We start from the raw sequence: 20,760 nt of genomic DNA, 5'->3' as shown, positions 1-20,760 counted from the left end.
CAGGAGCCAGGGGGAAGGACAGGTAGAGGTTAAACATGCACAGATTTTCAGTCATAGGGAAAGGAAATTTTAAAGAAGCTCACGTCCATCAAGTGGCCTTTGCCTTCAGTAGAATAGAAGCCAGGTTCATCTGCTGAGTGATGGGGGCGGGGGTGGGGGGCGTGAAGCTAGGGACTTGAAGAAAGTAGAAAACCACCACCTGTCTTGGGCTTTGGGATGGGCCTTACCAGAGGTGAATACAGTATTTACTGAAAAACGTGAATCCAGAATTATCATGAGTTTGTGATGGACTCATTTCGTTTTCTGAATTTGTTCAGCAGTGCTTGGTTTTAGGGATCTACATGGGGAAACCCTGACTTGGATATTATAATTGTTGAAGTGGCTCTATCCCTCTGCTGCCCTGCACCCAGTTCTGGGCTGGATGCAGAGACAAGTGAGGGCAGAGGGGCTGGTTAACTTAGCAGAGGGAGGAGCTGCAGCCTCAGGGATGTGCCACATGTGTTCGTTCTCTCACTCTGCTAGTTGCTCCTTTTCTCAATCCTCTAACACCTCTTTCCTTGCCTCACAGTCACTTAATGGCCTCACTCCCATTCACTGAGAAGCAGCCATAAGAGAACATCCTCAACCTTTTCCTGCCGAATCTGCACCCGTCAGATGTGTGCCCCGCACCCAGCCTTCCCCCCTCACCGTGCGTGCAGTTCTCCACTCACGTCGAAGGCATTCCTTCTGTACAGGATGCCATCCTCTCACCTGCCCAAGGGCGCTGCTCCACTGGCTTTCGGCTTCCCTCCCGCCCATCGGTTTTTCCCTGTTCAGGGGCGAGTGTGGAGTGGGTGTGGCATGGGTTTAAGCAGCACTGAGGGTCTGCTGAGCAGGCGCAAAGAAGTAGTGGAGCTGAGTGCCCGACCGTGACGTAGAGGAGGGGAGAGACCATCAAGGTATGAGGGGCAGTAAAATGGTGGTGGGGTCAGTGGCGTGGAGGCCCCAGGAGGTGAACGGATTGTTGGATCCAGCATTTGAAAGAAAGTGAGCTGGGAATCTGAGAGGTGGTAGTCAGAGGGTAGGTGCCAGAAATTGTGATGCCAGAGGCTAAGTCCTGGTTTGGCGAATGATCGTGGGGACAGGTGGCTGAGGAAAGATGAATTGTTGGACAGCAGCCACGGTAGTCGCGACAGAGTCTCATGATATGACATTCAAAGCCGAGAGACTTAGGGAGGAGGGAGAGAATGGTTTGGAAACCACAGTGATGACCAGGGTGATGCCACCTTGCCTCCAGCCCAGTAGCGCCAGGGCTGTGGGAGGGACAGCCAGCACCACGTGAAAGAGCTGCAGCAAGGCCAGGTGGCATCCAGGTCTCCTGCTTCTCCTCTCACTCCTCCCGGGTCTGCTCTCAGCCCAGCAGCCAGAGCTGTGGTTTTACAGTAGAAGCCGGTGTTCTCATCCCCATCTTACTCAGGGCACGCTTTGTAGCCTGACCCTCACCTCCTTCAGGGCTAGGTCATTCAGCTGTCTCCTTCTTGGGGCATCTCTGACCACCCTGTTGGAAACGGTGTCCTCTTGCCAAGCACTCACACCCCTTTCCCTGCCTTTCTGTTTTCCTCTACAGCATTTATCACTACTTGACAGCACATATTTTACTTATTTACTTATTTGTATATTCCATGATGGCAAAGATTTCTATATGGGTTGTTATATTTTAATTTTTAATACTGCTTTTCCACCTGTACCTAGAACAGAACTTGGCAAAAGGCAGATATTTAGTGAACAGTAGTTGAATGTAGAATGAATGAATGGTTGGATGGATGGATGGATGGATGAAAGGAGGGGTGATGGGACAGGTACAGGAGGCACAAGGAAACAGTGTCATCACAGGAGGTTTTTCCAGAATTCAGGTTCTAAGATGGGTCTAGGATGTGATTGTTCTTGTGGGAGGTTGGAGAGAATGGGAAGGTTCCTGTTGTTGAGGAAATTGAATTACTGGGACAGTGGATAATTAGAGGGAATTCCAGCTCCTCTAGCATGATGGCAGAGATTACATAGAAAGAAAAAATACAAATCAGGCCCAGTCAGCAAGGAATTTAGGAGTGTCTGGGTGGTCAGTAGATGACCCTAACAAAAACTGGGGAGGAGATGGTTTTAAAAAAAAAAGAATACCCACAAAGATACTGAGTAACAGTTGTGAGTTATTATTGCCTCCTCTTACATCAAGCTTGATTTTTTCCCCCAAATTCTCCCAGGTGTATCTAGTCAAATGTGAGTGCCTTTGGTTTAGTAAATCTCTTGAATTTTTTTTAGGATAAAAAGTATTACACAGATAGAACGAAAATGTACTAACACTAGTTTTTAAAACTCTGGTACTCTGGCCTGGAATAATGAGTCTCTCAATAAAAATAGCTACTATTGATGGCTGGTTCCTTCGGGTCTTTGGGGTAGAATACAAGCAGTTGCTTTTCAAACTGTCATAGGTTCAAAATGTAACATGACTTACACTGATGTATTTGTGGTTGGAACCTTTAACGTTGCCAAAGCCTTCTCAGTTGACATCTGAATATCTCAATTATGTTTCTGGTAAATTTATTATTTTAAAATACCGTGCCAGACCATAGTGCTTTACAGAGTTGGCAGCATATTGCTGATGACCTAATTTATTATTCAAACTCACTGTAAGTGTTCTAAATGTTCCAATATACAACTATTCAATTTATCTGTTGGAAGTGCATTTTAAGTGTATTTTATTACATAGAAGGGTTGTTTTCCTTTAGTCTAAATAAGCATAAAATAAATGTTTAAGTATTTTAAACCCCACTTCCCACATTTATTCTATCTTTAAGTGCAAAGTACCTTCCAGAACATCAGAAAATGTAGTCCAATTTCCAGTAGGATTTTTTCAGGGTAATAGCTTCTTTCGAGCCTACACTCGAGGCTGCAGTCTCTGAGTTCAGGCATTATTGTCTTCTATTCTCTGGTTTTCTCCAATTTTCTGGTTTGCTTCAGTTCAATTTCTTACTCTCTTTAGATCCCTTTAGATAATTTTTAATTATCCTTTACGTCTTAGCTTCAATATCACTTGCTCAGAGAGGTCTTTCTAGATTCTTTTCTTCCTACTACATTTGGTCCCTCTGCTGTATATTGTCATTATGCTTTCCCATCATAACTTTTTACACCTGATTGTAATTGTGTGCTTCATGTCCGTGTGCCCCTGTAGAATCCATAACCTCTGAGGGGTCTCATGAACGCTGTATCCCCAGCATCTAGAACAAACAGTGCCGGGCACACAGAAACCTCTTCACAGACGTGTGTTGAATGAAGGAATGAATGAACGAGAGTGAGTGCCTCCTTGCCCCTGCAGCCGTGGCCTCTGACCACTTGACACAGCTGTTCGTATTTGCAGTACTCAGCCCAAGTACAAAACAGCCAGGTCTCCTTTATCAAGCAAGTGTCAGGCAAGTTACTGATGTGTTTGCGGCTGTGCTAACGGCGATTAGGAAGGCGACCTCAAGTCTCTTTTAACTTCCAACTGGCTTTACTTGGAATTATTCTACTAAAAGGGAGATCTGGTTCTTGCTACTGATAATACCTACTCTTCCTTCTGTGCAGCAATTCCAGGAGGAGGAATTGTGAAGTAAATAAGTTTTTGTGAAATAATTTTTTTAAGTTCTTTCCCCAAATCCCACTACTGTGACTCTGCTAGGATCACATGCCAAATTATGTGTATGTATATATGTGGTATCTGGAAGTTTCATACTGTTTTTAGAAAAATACTTTGAACAAATAATAATTCAGTAACCTACTTTGCCTAATTTCATGTAGTTTGACAAAAGTTTATTCAGCACCTTGTATAGAGGTCCACAATCCCTTATCTTAAACCCTTGGGTCCAGCTGCATTTTGGAATACAGACTTCTTTGAATTTTAAAAAGTGACTATGCTACCCAGTGAGGTCTGGGGCAGCATCCTGCAGTCAAACATTAATCCTCTGCCTTGAAACATTCACATTAAATAGGATAAATGTACTATAAATAGCTTCAAGTCAGTTCAGGTTCTGGTGTTGCTGCCACATAATTCTGGGTAGGTTGGGCCACAGATGAATTGCAGAAAACTTAGCTTTGGAATTCGAGGGCTCTGGAATGGTGAGGACTGTGATAGGTGCACATCACAGCCTGTGTGTGAGCATCCCTAGTGCCTCCCTCCGCCCTCAGAACCACCATGCGGTCAAAGCCACGCCTCTGTCACCTGAACCACAGGAGCCCCTCCTACTCGGTTCCCTAGCAGTTCGTTCCCTGGGGCGGTTGTCCGAAAGCAAGTTTCTTCCATATCCCTCCTCTGTAAATCCTTGCGGTGGCTTCTTATTGCCCTAAAGATAACGTCTGCATTTCTTAACCCGTCACGCAAGCTCAGTATGATCTGGGCCCGTTTATCTCCTCAGCACTTCCATAGCCACTCCCCATGTTCCCATCAAATGAACATTTTTCTTCTATTCCATGGTCCCTTGCCTACTGGCTGTACCTTCTGTCTGGAAGCTGCTTTATCCTGCTTCTGTCCTTTCATCCCATACTTAACTCTGTTTTTCAGGTTTTGAACTAGATGTCACTTTCAAGGAAATCTTTCTTACCCCTGGTTCTATACTAGATACCTCCTCACCTTCGTACTTGTACTCCTTGTACACCTTGTACACAAGGTGTACACTTGTACTTGTACTCCTTGTACTTGTACTCCTTGTACACCTTGTACACAAGGTGTACACTTGTACACCTTGTACTCCTGTTGCATTGTGATGTAATAATGCTGCTAATTCTCTGGAGCAGGTTTCTCAACCTCAACACTATTGACATTTTGTAAAAATACACCTGTCTAACCTCGGCACTATTGACTTTTTTTTTTTTTTTTTAACACCTGGTGTTTAATATTCTCCTAGGCCTCTGACACTCGACCTGCTTGGCCTCTGGCCATCGTTCTCTGACATTTGCCCTGCTTTAGCAGTCAACTTATAGACGTGGTTCTAAGTAACCTGCACCAGGTCTCTCTACCTGGGCATTACTGACATTTGGGCCAGATAATTCTTTGTTGTGGAGGGGCTGTCCTCGAGCCTCATATAGGCTGTTTAGCAGCATCCCTGGACTCTACCCCCTGGATTCCAGTAGCACCCTCTCCCTTCCGCCCCACGTGACCACCAGAAATGTCTTCAGGCATTGTTAAATGTCCTCCGGGGGACACAGTCACCCCCAGTCGATCCACTGGTCTAGAAGGAAAGCTCTTTGAGGCAGAGGCTATGCTTGTGTGGACCTTCATAAACCTAGCTTGGCACACGTAGGTCCACTTAAATGTATTGAATTGAGTAACTAGGGGATGAAGGTACTGGGCAGGGAAGGGGATGGGTGGCTGGAAGGTTGAAGAGAAAGGTTAGCTCTTTCAGGACAGGAGGATGAGAGAATATATGGCAGGTGCTTTCTGAGGAACTGAGCTACCGCACAGTGGGCTCAGACTCTGTTCTGCCTCTTTGGACGACTGCTTCTTTTGCCTTTTGGGCCATCCCCCAAGGACTTCTTGCTTGCGTTAGAGCTATAGGCACAGAATCTCCTGATTGCTCAGAGGCTTCTTAGAACCAACCAAGAAGCATTTGTTAAAGCACCATGAAAGTAGGGGGCACAGCTATGGGTCAGAAGCAACCCCCGCCATCATTGCTTCAGGCTAGTAGGAAAGACACTAGTGGGTCTGGAGGCCCTTCCACCCCTCCCTTCCTGGCATACTGCTATTTCTCCTATATCCAGTGTAAATTACATTAGGCCTTTCTATTATGTGGTCCCGTGGCGCCTATTCTTTTCCTTCATAGTATTACTCGCAGTTTTTAATTATACATCAGTAGTTTTTTTCTATGTTTAATGTTTCTATTCTTTGAGACTATAAACTCTATGGAGGAAGGAACAGCGTAGGTTTTGTTCATTTATCCTTCCGTAGCTCCTGGCATGGTATCTGGTGCATTGTAGGCATTCAGTACATAATTTTTGTAAAAATGAGAATGCATGTGATGGACCCTCCAAGAACCCATATTCCAGTGCAGGAGACAGTGCATACTACAATACCAAGTCTGTACCAAAGGAGCAACAAAGTACGGTGTTGGTTTGGGGAGTAAGAAGGGAGAGAATAAATTGGACTAGAAGTATCTGGGTTGACCTTATGGGAAGAAAATTAGAAAATATGGAAAACTAAGAAGGAAAGAAGAAAAGTTATCCATAGCCAGGGGCTCAATATCAGAAGACAACCATTTTGATAAATTTCAGCCTCTGCTGCTTTTTCTCTTTCTTTAAAATACAAGTTACTTCATGCTTTTGAAATATTTCATGAATACAGAACAGTGTAGAGAATAATATAATCTTTAAACAACTTAGTCAAATTTCAACATTTTGCTACCTTTGCTTTACATTAAAAGCTTAAGACGATATAAAATAAAATATTGCACGTGTATCGCATTTGATGCTTCCTGTGTACCCTCCCAGCTGACATTTCCCCATCTTCCTTATGCAGAGAACCATCATCCTGAAATGGGTGTGTGTCATTCCCATGCTTGGCTTTCTACTTAACATTACATGCATATGTGTTAATAAACAGTGTATGTAGTTTGTGGATCTTGTGTATATATTTCCGCAACTTGAGTTTTCATTTAACATTATGTATGAGCTATATCTGTGTAGAAGTGTGTAGCAGTAATTCTTCCTTTTTGCTCTATGGTATTCCAGGATTGTACTATAGTTTATTCCTTCTCTGTCAGTGGAAGTTTTGGTTATTTTCATGCTTTGCTATTAAACAGTGTTACTGTGAACATGTCTTCTTGAGCATATTTAAGACCTTCTCTAGGGTTTGTACCTAGAGGTAGCATTGCTGGTGCATAGGGCATGTGCATCCTTGACTTCACTAGATGTTGCCAGATAATTCCCCAGTGTAGTTGTACAAATTTCAGCCCCTAACAGCACTGTCTGAGAGTTCCTGTTGCTCTGTATCCTTGCCAAGCCTTGGCATTGCCAGACTTTGACATTTTTGCTAATTTGAAATAGTGCATTTCCTTGATTTCTGGTGTGTTTGAGCATCATTTCTTAATGTTTATTTGGCTGTTTCAGTTGCCTCTTTTGTGACTTGTATGTTTCTTTTTTTCTCTTTTGTGACTTGTGTTTTTTTTATTGGTTTGATTTTTTCCGCCTTGTATATCTTTAGTACTTTATATATTCTGGCTATTTATCTTAGTTGATACTTTGCATTTCAAATATGTTCTCCCAGTGGCTTATCTTTCCACTTTCTTTATGGTGTGCTTTGTTGGGTACAAGTTTTACATTTTAATCAAGTCATGCTTATTCGTCTGTTCATGTATGGTTGGTACTTTTTATACCATGTTTAATAAATTCCTCTGTACTCTGAGTACTTTGGGGTCGTAAAGAGATCCTACCGTATTTTCTTCCAAAAGAAGAGTTCTGCTCTTCAGCATAAGTCTAATCCACATGGAATTTATTTGTGTGTGGGTATGAGATAGGGAACAATTTTCCATGTGAATATAAACTAGTTGCACGGGCCAGCGTCTCTGATTGCAGAGTCCGTCTTCTCCCCCACTGGTTTGTTATGCCACTTTGTCTTCTGTATCCAGATTGTTTGTTTGTATCCAGATCGCTCACTATGCATGGGCTCTGCTCCACTGGTCCTTAGTATAGCCATGTGTCACTTCTACACTGTCTTAATTACTGTGGCTTTATATCTTTATATATTATGCATGACCCTGTGGTAAGAACCTTGAATAGATGGTTATGATTGGAATTTAAGGTCTGGTGATAGGCTAGTGGGTGGTTGCATTAGGAAAGTAGGTGGATGTGATCTGTGGAGGGTTTTGAGGAGAACTTCCAGGGCACAGATTAGATCTGCCGTGGGACCCAGTGGGTTACTGGATATGACGGGGATCCCAGCAGGGACTGGGGCTGCAATCTTCCAGCAGCCGTCAGTGGTTTTTCAGAGGGCACTCAGGGTCTCAAAATGGTATTACCTGTGCATTCCCCACAAACTTGTCTATGTGCCTTATGTTTTTTTCTGGAGACCTTTCTATTAACTTTTCTTTAAAAATGTTACCTGCTTAAAACCTCACCAGATGCTTCAAGCTTCTATCACATGAGAAAGCCCTGAGGAACTGGTTATTATGAACATTCACCACTTTGATGTTACAGCCTTCAGTTGAAAACTGATTCTTAGCATTGCCATTCTCTTTCAGTTAAAGTGGCACTTTTTTTTTTTTTAAGCTTCAGGCTGGTTTTCTTTTTTCTTCTCTACTTTGTACTCAATTGAATCAGAAAAAAAAAAGAATACTATTTTTAAGTGCTATTATTCTTTTGAAGAAAACTTTCAATTTAAAATGTTTGTCTAAACTGCAGAGGGTTTTCTGTCAACTGTGCTTGCTTCTACTAAGAATGAGTAACATAACCTTTTTTAGATTTTAGAGAACGAGAGCAATGTCACGATGTTCCAAATATATGTCGTTGTCTTCCTTCTTTTGGTGGCATCTGAACTCTTGTTAAGTAGAACTGAATTAGTAAGAATCAAATAACTTGGAGAAAATGGGCAGAATAAAGGTCATTAAGCCCTTATGAAACCTCTGGTGCTTCTGTGGTGTTTGAAAAATAACTATTAAAAGAGGTACAGAATGAGGAAAAAAACCCAAAACCTGTTTTTTTCCCAAAGTGGAAATATCTTTATTTTCTTCGCAGACTAGAAAAGTACAACACACTCACTATTAAAAAACTTACACAATACCAAAGCATATAGAACAGCACTACCCAGTAGAACTTTGTGCAGTGATGGGGACGTTCTGTCCTGTGCTGCCAGGACAGTAGCCCTGAATCACATGTGGCTGCTGAGCACCTGAAATGTGACTGGTGTGACTGCAGAACTGAATTTTTAGTTTTATTGAATTTTAACGATTTTAAATTTAAATAGACACATGTGGCTAGTGGCCACTGTATGGGACACTCAGAGCAATAGCCATTTAGAGTGTATACTTCCATGTCTGTCCCTGTGCATCACTTGGTCTCTCTTTGCCTCCTGCCCATTTCTTCTCTTTCTTTGTCTCCTGCCCCATCTCTTCTCCTCTCACCTTCTCTGTTTCTTTGGCATTCAGCCTGCCTTACACATACTCTCCCTGCCTGCCCTTGGCTGCAGCCTACATGCCACTCTCCTTACCTGCCCCATTCTTCCTCTTGACTGCTCTGTATGTGTTCTCTGCACACATAATCCATTCTGTTCAGTAGCCACGTTTTTCTACTTAATTATATATATATATATATATATATATATATATATATCAATCATAGACATTTTCCCTTTTCAGTTTGTATAGCTCTATGTGGTTTTTATTTTGTTATAGCATAATTTCAGTGAAATGAATGTACCAATATTTATTTAACCTACTGATGGTCAATAGATTATTTTCAGTTTTTCTCTATAAATATTTAAAAAATAACTACACTTTTCCCTGTTGCCCCCCCGCCCCCGCCTTGTGTTCTTTGAGTACTTTGCTGGTGTGCATGGGCTTGAGTTGTTCAAAACTGAGAAATCTGCCTTTTGTTTTGTATTTTGGTACTTACTGGAATCCCCTTAGCAGTTCAGGTAAAGACCTCTCTAGAATCACTTACCTGCAGCCTCCAGGACCATTTAAGGTTGACAGTCTTTAACCGTGCAGTGTGCTAAGGAGAAAGAGACTATATGTCGTGCTAACAGGGGTGTCTGCTCACTGCTGTCTACCTCAGATACGTCGGCGAGGGCAGCTGCCTCTACCTGGGGGCAGGTGTATGTAACAGCCGTACCTGGCACACCCTCTGCCCAGCCCTTCCAGAAAGGCCATCTTTGCTTCATGGTCCGAATTCCATTGGGGATAAATACTTGGGGTTCCAGGTCTCTCTTGGATTCGAAAGGAAATCTTAATTCCTACCCAAGGTTTAATGGAAATCCTGGCCTGGCGAAGAAAGAATGGTTATGTCAGCCAACAGGGGCAGCTTGGAGGGGGAACCTCAGAGGAGTTGAGGGCAGCAGTAGGGGTGGGTGAGGGTAAGCAGAATCCCTCTCTGGCTAACACCTCAGTTCTCTCCAGATGGCAGGTTTTTTGTTGTTGTTGTTTTGATTTTTTACCATATCTCCCACAATTTTCTGAAAATACTCTGTTGCCGCTCATCTGATAAAAACTCTTAAAGTCTTTTTCTTCTTAAAATAATTTGATTAATGAAATTCCATGTAATAGTTGCTTTTCTTATTTGGCAAATGGGTTTTCATGCACTAAATCTGTTTTAGAAGGTTTGTAGTATGCTGAGGTCATTTCCAAGTGATGATTAAAGATTTTTAATCTTTATCTGAAAAATATTTTTCTTAAGGACAGTGATATATTTATAGGAAATAATTAAAATAATGCTGCTTGAAAAACAAAGGGCTTGCGGAACACAGAAACCCAAGCTCCTTCCCCTGCATTGGTTTAGTCATTTCCAGTACAGAAATTGTAGCCCTAAACAATTACTTTCAAGGACTAAATTCTAAATCCTGAACTTTTCTGGCTACTTTAGGAAACAGCTAAAGAGATAACAGTGTTATAAGGAATAAAAGTACATAGACAGCTTTTATTTTACTGATGGTACTTAAAAAAACACGACGACTCTGGGAAATTCTTGTAATCACCAAGATTAGTTTGGGTACCTAGTTTTTTTTCGTTTTTTCTTTAAGAAAAAAATTTGTGTATATATATATATATATATATATATATATATATATATATATAGCCATGTTATATTGCCAAGTATCTAGAAATCCAAAGCCTGGTAAATCTCAAATATTAGAGAAAACAATACAAAATATGAATATTGATTTCAACCTCTGTTACTTTTAGAGCTAGCCTGTATTATGCCTGTGTTAGGGAAATTTAAAAACCCTATTATCATTTATTCATCAGAATGTTTGTGTGTGTATGTGCGTCAGAAGAGTTGGTAGGAATAAACTTTTTTTATTTGGAAGTTTGAAGTATAATTAGAAGGTCAAGAGAAGCTAGAAATGAGATTTAGCATGAAGTTCTTACGAAATTCAGATAATAATTGCAATATTTCTTATGTTATTTCACATAGTAGGGAACCAGGAATGTGGTAGACAAAATAATAGTACCAATTTCTAATATTTATTGACTACTTACTATGTGCTCAAAGCTCTGCTCTGCACCTCAACTCCATTCAGTTCTCCCTTTAATCCTGTGAAAGAAGTACCGTTGCCACCCCCATTTTAAACTAAAGATCCTGTGGCTTTGGAAGTTTAAGTGGTTTGCCCACCAGCTAGAAAATTTCGGAGCTGGAATTTGAACCCAGGCAGCCCAGCAAACAGAAGAAAGCTTTCACCACCACAGGTCTTGTGTGACAAGGTCTCTCATGAAATACGAGCTGAATGCTGTGACGGTTAGATGAATGCATCAGCCAGGAAGCAACCATAACTAAAAACGAAGGCAATGAGCAATTATTGAATGCCTGCTCAGTGCCAAGCACGATTCCAAGCACTTGACATATATTGCCTTGTTTAATTTGCACCCCGCAAGGGAGATATCGTTTACACCCATTTTACAAAGAAGTTTAGGGAAGTTAAATAACTCGCCCACAGTTAAGCTTCATTGCAACTCATGAAGTCGGGATCGTGCGTGGTAATGGATTAACATTAATTTAAGAAAGATTTTTATTAGTTTATTGCAAGGACTTCCCTAGTTCTCTTCAATTCAATATTTTAATCACTGACTAAGAAGAATATACAAAAGGCAAACAAATTTCGGTTGACACAGCGATGAGAGTATGTATATATTGGAGGATGGAACAATATTCACAAAATTCTTTGTTTTGATTTGTTTCCTTTTTACATTCACATGTTCAAAGATAATAATAAAACAATACTAAAAACCACTCTCACCTCTGGCAGCAGCCACCGCATTGCACACCCCATTCACACTCACTCACATAGTTGAAAACGGCTCTACTGCTTTCTTGTGTCTTCATTCAGAGTTTCTTTTTAGCAAAAATGAATGTGTTTATATTCTTTTTCTCTTTTTCTAATTCACTGTTTCACTTACCAATAAATCAGATATCTTTCCACATCTCTATTACCCGGAGAGCTTCTCATTCTTTCTTACAACTGTGTCGTATTATATTGTATGGATGTACAGTAATTTATTTAACCCGTTTCCTGTTGCTCTTGACTGGAGTTGTTTCTGATTGGTTGCTATTAAAAATCATGCTGCAATGAATAATCTTATACAGCATCACTGAATTTATTTTTAATATACACATATGTCAATGTTTCTGACGTACAGTTCTGATTTTTGACAAATATATAGGGTCGTGTAACCACACCCACAGTCAAGATACAGAACAGTTCCATCCCCCTGAAACTCCCTTGTTTTCCTCTTTGGTATCAGCCCCACTCCTGGCAGCCAGGGATCCATTCTCTGTACCGGTAGCTTTGGCTTTCTTGCAGCGTCCCTGTACTGAAGCCCTCTGAGGGTGGCTTCTTTGACTTAGCATAACACATCTGAGATTCTGCCTGAATTGTTGCAGTTGTCAGTGGCTCATCCCTGTTATTGCTCGGTGGTGTTCTGTGATACACATGCACCACAGTGTTTTATTCCATTCAAACTGAAGGATGTTTGGGTTGTTTCCAGTTTTTGGCAATTATCAATAAAGCTCCTATAAGCATTCACACACAGATTACAATACTTTTTGAAAGCAGCCTTATTGAGGTATCATTTACATACCATAAGATTCACTTGTGTAAAAGTGTAAACTTTAATGGTTTTTGGTAAATTTACAGAGTTGGGCAACCATCACTACAATCTGATTTTACATTTCATCACACCAAAAAGAAATCTTTGACCATTTACAGTTAATCCCTATTCCCATCTCCAACCCTAGAAAACCACTCATCTGTTTTCTGCCTCTACAGATTTGTTTTTTCTGGAAATTTCATATAAATGGAATCATACAACATGTGTTCTTTGACATCTGGCTTCTTCCACTTAGCATAACGTTTTTTGGTTTTGTTTGTGTTATATCAGTATTTCTTTCCTTTTTTTTGGTGGCCAAATAATATTCCATTGGGATATACCACATTTTGTTAATCCATTCACTAATTAATGGACATTTGAGTTGTTTATAGTTTTGAGCTATTATGCATAATGCTGCTATAAACGCTTGTTTACAAATCTTTGTGTGGATTTTATGTTTTCATTTCTCTTGGTTAGATAATGAGGAGTGGAATTGCTGGATCATGGTAAAATTACCTTTTTTTTTTTTTTTTGCGGTACGCGGGCCTCTCACTGTTGTGGCCTCTCCCGTTGCGGAGCACAGGCTCTGGACGCGCAGGCTCAGCGGCCATGGCTCACGGGCGCAGCCGCTCCGCGGCATGTGGGATCTTCCCAGACCGGGGCACAAACCCGTGTCCCCTGCATCGGCAGGCGGACTCCCAACCACTGCGCCACCAGGGAAGCCCCCATGGTAAAATTATATTTAACACTTTAAGGAACTACCAAATGAAATGGTTTTCCAAAGTAGCTGTATCATTTTACATTCTCACCAGCACTGTGTGAAGGTTCCTGTTTCTCCATCCACGTCCTTGCCAACATTTTTTATTGTCTGTCTTTTTTACTGTAGCCATTCTAGTGTCAAGTGGTATCTCATTGTGGTTTTAATTGCATTTTCCCTAGTGACTGATGATACTAATCATCTTTTCATGTGTTTATCAGGCATTTGTATATCTTTTGTGAAATGCTTATTCAAATATTTTGCCCATTTTTAAATTGGAATTTTTTTGTCTTTTATTTTGAATGTTAAATCCTTTATATTCTGGATGCAGTGAGCTCCTTACCAAATAGATGTGATTTGCAAAATGCCACAGAATATTTTTTTTTAAATGAAGATTCAGTAGTTTTTTTATTGAATAAATGCTTCTCCATTTGGTATATGCCTTTCATCAATTTCTGGAGTTTTGAAAAGGTTGTTTTTGGCAATTTTGTCTTGTTTTATCATTGCCGTTAGAGACAGGATTTGCTGAGCTCTTTTCTCTGCCATTCTAGAAGTCCCACCTACAGTTTCATTTTGAACATGTAAATTCCCAGACGATAAATTGCTAGGTCAAAGAGTTAGTGCATTTGTAATTTTAATAGATGTTGACAAATTTTTATCCGTAAAGGTTGTACCATTTTATATTCCTCTAATTTATGAGGTAAGGCCCAGTCTTGCCAATCTGTGTTCTTAAACTTTCAGAATTTTGCCAATCTAAATGAAATCGGTTTCTCGTGGTAATTTTAACATTTCTTTCTTTGTGAGGAGGGTTGGGCATCTTGTCATATTTTAAAAGAACATTCCTTTTCTCTGAGCTTTATTCATATTCTTTGCTCATTTAAAAATCTCGATTATCGATCTTTTCCTTTTCTGTTTGTAGGAGCTTATTTCTGTGTATTGTAAGTTGCAAATACAGACTTCCTGGTAAGTCACTTTTCATCTTGTTTATGGTTTTCTTGGCATGTAAAGTTTATATGAATATACATATAAATACATATGCGTATATAATTTATCCATCTTTTTTTATGGCTTTAGGAGCTGGAGTGATGGAAAGGTTTTCCCAACTCCAAGGCTATGGAGGACTTCCCATATTTTCTTCTATAACCTTTTTCGTCTCATATTTTAACCTTTAAATCTCTGATTCATGAGCCATTTATCCTGCTGAACTATGTTAGGTTTGGTTCTAACTTTTTTTTCCCCCAAAAGATAACTTTTTCAGTTATCCCAGTACCTTTCTTCAAAAGGTCCGTGTTTTTAACTCTAATTTGCAATTCCAACTTCATTATATAATAAATTTCTATGCATATATGTATCTAACTTTTAGACATTCTCTTCTGTATCATTTGTCTTCCTGTCTCTCACTTTGTATACTAATATCATACTGTTTTAATCATTGAGGTATTGTAATATATTTTAATATATGCTAGATCTAGTAGCACTCCTCTTTTTCATTGGTTTTCCAGACAACTTCTGCTTGTTTTGTTTTGTTTTTTTTCTTTTCCATAAGGGCTTTAGAATTAACTTGTCTAGGTTCCCCACCCCACTTCCGAAGGAAAAATAATCTTTTTTGTATTTTTATTTCAATCATTTAAATTTTATAAGTTGAATTAAGTAGAACAGACATCTTTGTGATGCTGAGTCTTCCTATCCAATAATATAATACACTCTAGTTCTTCAAGTCTTCTCTGGAGTTCTTCAGTCATGTTTTAACATTTTCCTTATAAAGATTTTATACATTCCCAGTTACATTTATTTCTAGATATTTTATCTTTTTGTTGCTATCATCAATGGGGTTTTTTCTTCCACTACATCTTCTATAAACAGTTATTTGTGTAAAAGATCATAAGTGAGTGAAGCAATGGGCTGTATATAATAAGAGCTACTTTAATAGAGATCAATGTGAGGCCCTGACCTTGGATCAAAACAGACAAAAAAATCAGTTCAACAGGAAGAGGATGAGGAGCATTGTGATTGGAGAAAACATTACAACAGTAGCTACTCGTGTGCTTACGTTTAACCTTTGTCATAATCCCATGAGTTGGGTACTATGACCCCAATTTATAAATGAAGAATTAAGCTTTATTGAGGTTATACACTTTACTGAAGGTCATATAGCTTCTTAGTGATAGTGCTGAATTTTGTCTCCGTATTTGTCTAATTCCAAAACCTTAACTCTTAACTGATATCCTGTACTATACCATTTCCTGTGGAAAAGGATTTTATTCAAAGTTTATACATAGGAACTCACACCAAATTAATAAAAGCCTCGCTAGTGAGTGACACAGTCTTCCTACATTTCTCAACAGTTCATGTATACCGTCAATGGAGGACTGGATATAGTTCTGGGTCTCATAATTAAGAAAATGTAGATAAACTGTCTCTTAACTAATCCAGGCTAGTATGACCAGAACTGTGAAAAGTGAAACCATGATTTAAAATAAAATTGTCAAATGATTTAATAAGCTCACAGAAGACTGAGAATCAACTATGATTTTCTTTAGTATTTCCAGTGTTGAAAAATTAATTGGACTTAGTCTTCATGATCCCAGATGTAGACTCTGGGATTAAGGAGTACATGTTGCCTAGAGTCAGTATTCCAGTTACTATTGTTGTGTAGCACATCACCCCAAAACTTAGTGGCTGAAACCCACAACAATTACTTATATCTTCTATGACCTCTGTGGATCAGGGATTTGAGGAGGGTTCAGCTGGGCAGTTCTGGCTTGGTTTCTGTTTTGGTTGCAGTCAGACAGTGGCTGAAACTGCAACAGCAAGGGAAGGTGGCTGAAGTAGCTGGTGATTGGCTGGGCATCTCTGTCTGTCTCTTCACTTCAGCTTAGTCATGGGCTAGTTTTGGTTTTCTCACCGTATAGCAGCCTCAGGGCAGTCAGATGGCTTATGTGGCATCTCAGCAGCTCCAAAGATGAATATTCCAAGAGACCTAGGCAGACCTATTATGACCTAATCTTGTAAGTCATGTAACATCCCTTACCCTGTAGCACAGACTAGCACAAATTCAAGCAGAGGCAGCTTAGTCCCCACCTTTTGATGAGAAGAATGCCGAAGTCACATTGTAAGAAGAATATGTAGGGTTGAAGATAGTGTCATGTCTTCTTTTTGAAACTACAACCTACTGCAGTGATGGTTTCCTTTCAGTGTGAGGAAGGGCATTGTGGTAGAATTCTCTGAGATGAAAAGGACTGCTTGTGGAGGAATGAGACATTTTCGTCATTGGGTATGTTCAGAAGGTGGCGAGGTGTGCACAGGGTATGGTGGTTCTGATATCTGAAGCGATTTTCGTCCTCTTATACTCTGGTGTTGTAGAAATGCTTCTGGGAACGTTTAAGCTTAACTAGTTTGAACATAATAAGTGCTTTTTGAAATTTATGAATACCACACATTGTAAGGATAATGTGGATACTGTGCATTAAGATGTATATTGTATCACTTTGTGAAAAGTTTGGAAATTTAAGAATATCTTTTCCAAAAAACTGAAATCAATAACCTAACTTGCCACCTTAACAAAACTAGAAGAGAAGAACAAACTAGACCCAAGGCAAGCAGAAGGAAGGAAATAATAAAGATTAGAGCAGAACTAAATAATAAAGAAAACAGAGAAAATCAGTGAAGCCAAAAGTAGGTTTTTGGTTTTGTTTTTGTTTTTTTGCGGTACGCGGACCTCTCACTGTTGTGGCCTCTCCCGTTGCGGAGCACAGGCTCTGGACGCACAGGCCCAGCGGCCATGGCCCACGGGCCCAGCTGCTCCACGGCATGTGGGATTCTCCTGGACCGGGGCACAAACCCATGTCCCCTGCATCGGCAGGCGGACCCCCAACCACTGCGCCATCAGGGAAGCCCCAAAAGTAGGTTTTTTGAATAGATTAAAAAAAGGGGACAAAGCTTTAGTTAGACTAAGAAAAAAAGAGAAAAGATTCAAATTACCAAAATCAGGAATGAAAGTGGGGACATTACTACTGATGTTATAGAAATAAAAAGGATTATAAGGGGATACTATGAACAGTTGCATGTCAACAAATTAGACAACCCAGATGAAACGGACCAATTTCTAGAAAGATGCAAACTACCAAAACTGACTCAAGAAGAATCAGAAAATCTGAAATAGACCTATAGCAAAGAAATTGAATGAGTAATCATACAACTTCCCAAAAAGAAAAACCCAGAACCAGATGGCTCCACCAATTTAAAGAAGAATTAACTCCAATTCTTTGTAAACTCCTCCAAAAAATAGAAGACAAGAAAACATTCAACTCATTCTTTGAGGCCAGTATTACATTGATACCAAAACCAGTTAAAGACAGCACATGAAAAGAAAATTAGACTATATGCCTTCTAAATATAATGTAAAAATCTTCAACAAAACACTAACAGCCCAAATCCAGCAGCTTATAAAAAGGATTATATACCACGGCCAAGTGGATTTATCACAAGAATGCAAAATTGATTTAACATATAAAAATTAATGTAATACACTATATAGCAGAATAAAGAGGTGGGAAACCCACAATTAATGAATACAGAAAAAGCATTTGACAAAATCCAACACCCTTTTGTGATAAAAACACCCAAAATATTAGGAATAAAAGAGAACTTTCCCAGCCTGATAAAGGGCATCTGTGAAACACCTACAGCTAGCATCGTACTAATGGTGAAAGACTGAAAGCCTTCCCACTTGGATTAGAGACAAGAAAGGATATCCACTCTTGCCACTTCTATTCAACATTGTACAGAGTGTCTAGCCAGGGAAAGAATGCCAGAAAAGAAATAAAGTCATCCAGATTGGAAAGGAAGTAAAACTATTTGAGTGAAATGTCTAGAATAGGCAAATACATAGAGACAAGAAAGTAGGTGAGTGGTAGCAAGGGCTGGGGGTGGGTAGTCACTTCCTGGCTGGCAAGTGACTACTAATGGGGGTGGGATTTCTTTTAGATATGATGAAATGTTCTGGAATAAGATAGTGATGGTTGCATACCTTGTGACTGTACTAAAAATCACTGAATTCTACACATTAAAATGGTGAATTTTATGTTATGTGAATTATATCTCAATTAACAACAACAACAAAACACTTATCCACAACTGTTGTTTCACAGCTGATTGAAATTGCTGTTTTGTCATGTATGCCAAAGTGCGTTTAATGGAGAGAAGAATTCACAAGTATTTTGAAAGGACTGTGATACACTGAGAATAGATTATTTCGTATTTAACGGCATTAGAAACTTAAGTATAATTGTACTATCTGCTAGAGTACTGTTATAAAACTCTGAATATTAACATTTATTTGGTATGTACTCTGAACTGTTGTCTCAGAGTACAATATTAACGCATTTTGCATGAAGTTAGACAGTAATGAAATAATATCTATGAAGTAATTTGTATTAATAGACTCCAGAAAACTTAAAAAGATCAGGTTTCCAATTTGAAGTGCCCTTGGCATCAACATCAATTTTAAAATGTTTCGGGGTGGAACCTGTCTTATCCATCCTAAACTTGGTTGGCTTGAGGGATGACCAGCCTTCTCCAACCCCTTTGTCCCAGGACACACTGAATGGGCGTGATGAGGGGGTGACACTGAAGTGTGGTGATGCATTTCTGCTCTCACTAACTAACCAAAAGTCAGCTGTGTTTATTCCTAAATATGTTTATGCCAGTAATGGTAGTAATCATAATTATGCAGTTTAACTAAATATTATGTAAACGGATGAACTATGAATGCAAAAATGTTAAGTGTCTGGGACCACAAAGCCATGTTACTTAATACTATTGAATTGGGTGTGGGCGAGAAACTAAATAAATTGGGTTCAGAATTGTAAAAATATAGACACACGCTGTGCTCAAAATCCTTTAAATTTTTGTTCTACTTTAAAGAAATGGAAACTAGGAGTCATAGATAGTGGTGGTTTGTGCCAGAGAGCTGACACATCTGCAAAGAGATGGCCTTGACCCTGTGTTGGAATACTGGCAAACACATGGACATTTCTGCATTCTAACTTAAAAGAAAATGTCTTAAGATTTATGTGTATCAGTTGTAATGACTCCTCTATTTAACTGAGTTTTTCAGTTTACCAACTTACTATCTGGCATGGTTGCCTCAGACAAGAGGGTTTCTCTTGGGATTAATTAGGAACCAAAGAACTAGATTATAAGTTAGGGGGACTCATACAGAGGAGGACTCATAGTCCCAGCTCTGCTACTTAACTAGTCAAGATAGCTTGGACAAGTAAATTAAACTTCATCTTTCTTCATGTATTTTACAATACTTTGTTTAATATCTTTGTTTAAATTTAAATTCAAATTTACTGATTTCTAATACCAAGAAGTGTAAAGAGCTAGAAAACAGCAAGAAGAGACTGCCCTTCTTTTAATGGCCCTTTCTCTTCCCCTTTCTTTCTCTGTTTTTCTCTTTCCTTCTTCCCTTCCTCCTCTTCCCTTCTACCTCCTCTCCCTGCCTTAGAAATAGGAGTACAGTATATTTTTTATCTGTTAAGTAAACATTTGTTTAATCTGTTTATAAATATTTACTTCTTAGCATTTAGATCAAAGGCTAATTTATGGTTTAACAAAACTAGTTTTTTAACCCAGTATTTGATAAATATGGAAATCATCTCAGCTTAAAATTAATCCTCCAATCAGTGCTTATTCTCTGAGAATCACTCATTTTGAATAAACTTGGAAAATGCAGTTGTTCAAGCTAAAAAGACTTGGGTTTTGGGTGTTTTACTTGGGGAACAAATAAAATTTTCTAGTTCTTTGTGTCTTTTTAGATAGTAATTTAAAAGCCACATGTGTTTTAAACTTTTGCTAATTCATATTTTTATTTATAGATGGATTACAATGAATATTTCAGAAACATTCTTTACGTAAATGTTAGTTACAATGCTTCAGAATGTCTCACTGTGGAGAGTGTTAGGTATGCATTTTGCTCCATGTTAACGTTCGTTTGAAACATGTCTGCAGTAAGCAAGTTAAAAAAAATAAATCATCACATTGGCATGTTTAGAGCTATAACAGCCACTTCAAGCACAGAAGAGCAGTTATATAACTTCTTCTATGTAGCGTATTGTCCGTGTTCTGTATATTTATAGTACATTTCGGCTATGTATTTAATGGCTACACGTAAAAATCCAACCGCTACAAATAAAAACCCTG

General features: G+C 39.3%; 1 protein-coding gene across 6 annotated transcripts in view; it reads left to right on the top strand.

Annotated features, from left to right (window-relative positions):
- Positions 1-20,760, top strand: part of MRTFB (myocardin related transcription factor B) — a 281,537-nt gene that overhangs the window by 120,318 nt on the left and 140,459 nt on the right. The window contains exon 1 of one of the 6 annotated variants that reach the window (XM_027117343.1): positions 14,449-14,517. The exons of the other annotated variants lie outside the window; for them this stretch is intronic. The gene's annotated coding sequence lies outside the window, so the exon portion shown is untranslated. Of the gene's footprint in view, positions 1-14,448; positions 14,518-20,760 lie in introns of those variants that run through there. 6 annotated transcript variants of the gene reach the window in all.

The sequence above is a fragment of the Aethalodelphis obliquidens genome, unplaced genomic scaffold (assembly GCF_003676395.1).
Source record: "Aethalodelphis obliquidens isolate GAN/ISIS:26980383/991018 unplaced genomic scaffold, ASM367639v1 scaffold18, whole genome shotgun sequence".
Lineage (NCBI taxonomy): Eukaryota > Metazoa > Chordata > Mammalia > Artiodactyla > Delphinidae > Aethalodelphis > Aethalodelphis obliquidens.
The sequence above is the reverse complement of the archived record's forward strand: the minus strand, read 5'-3'. Positions and strand labels throughout refer to the sequence as shown.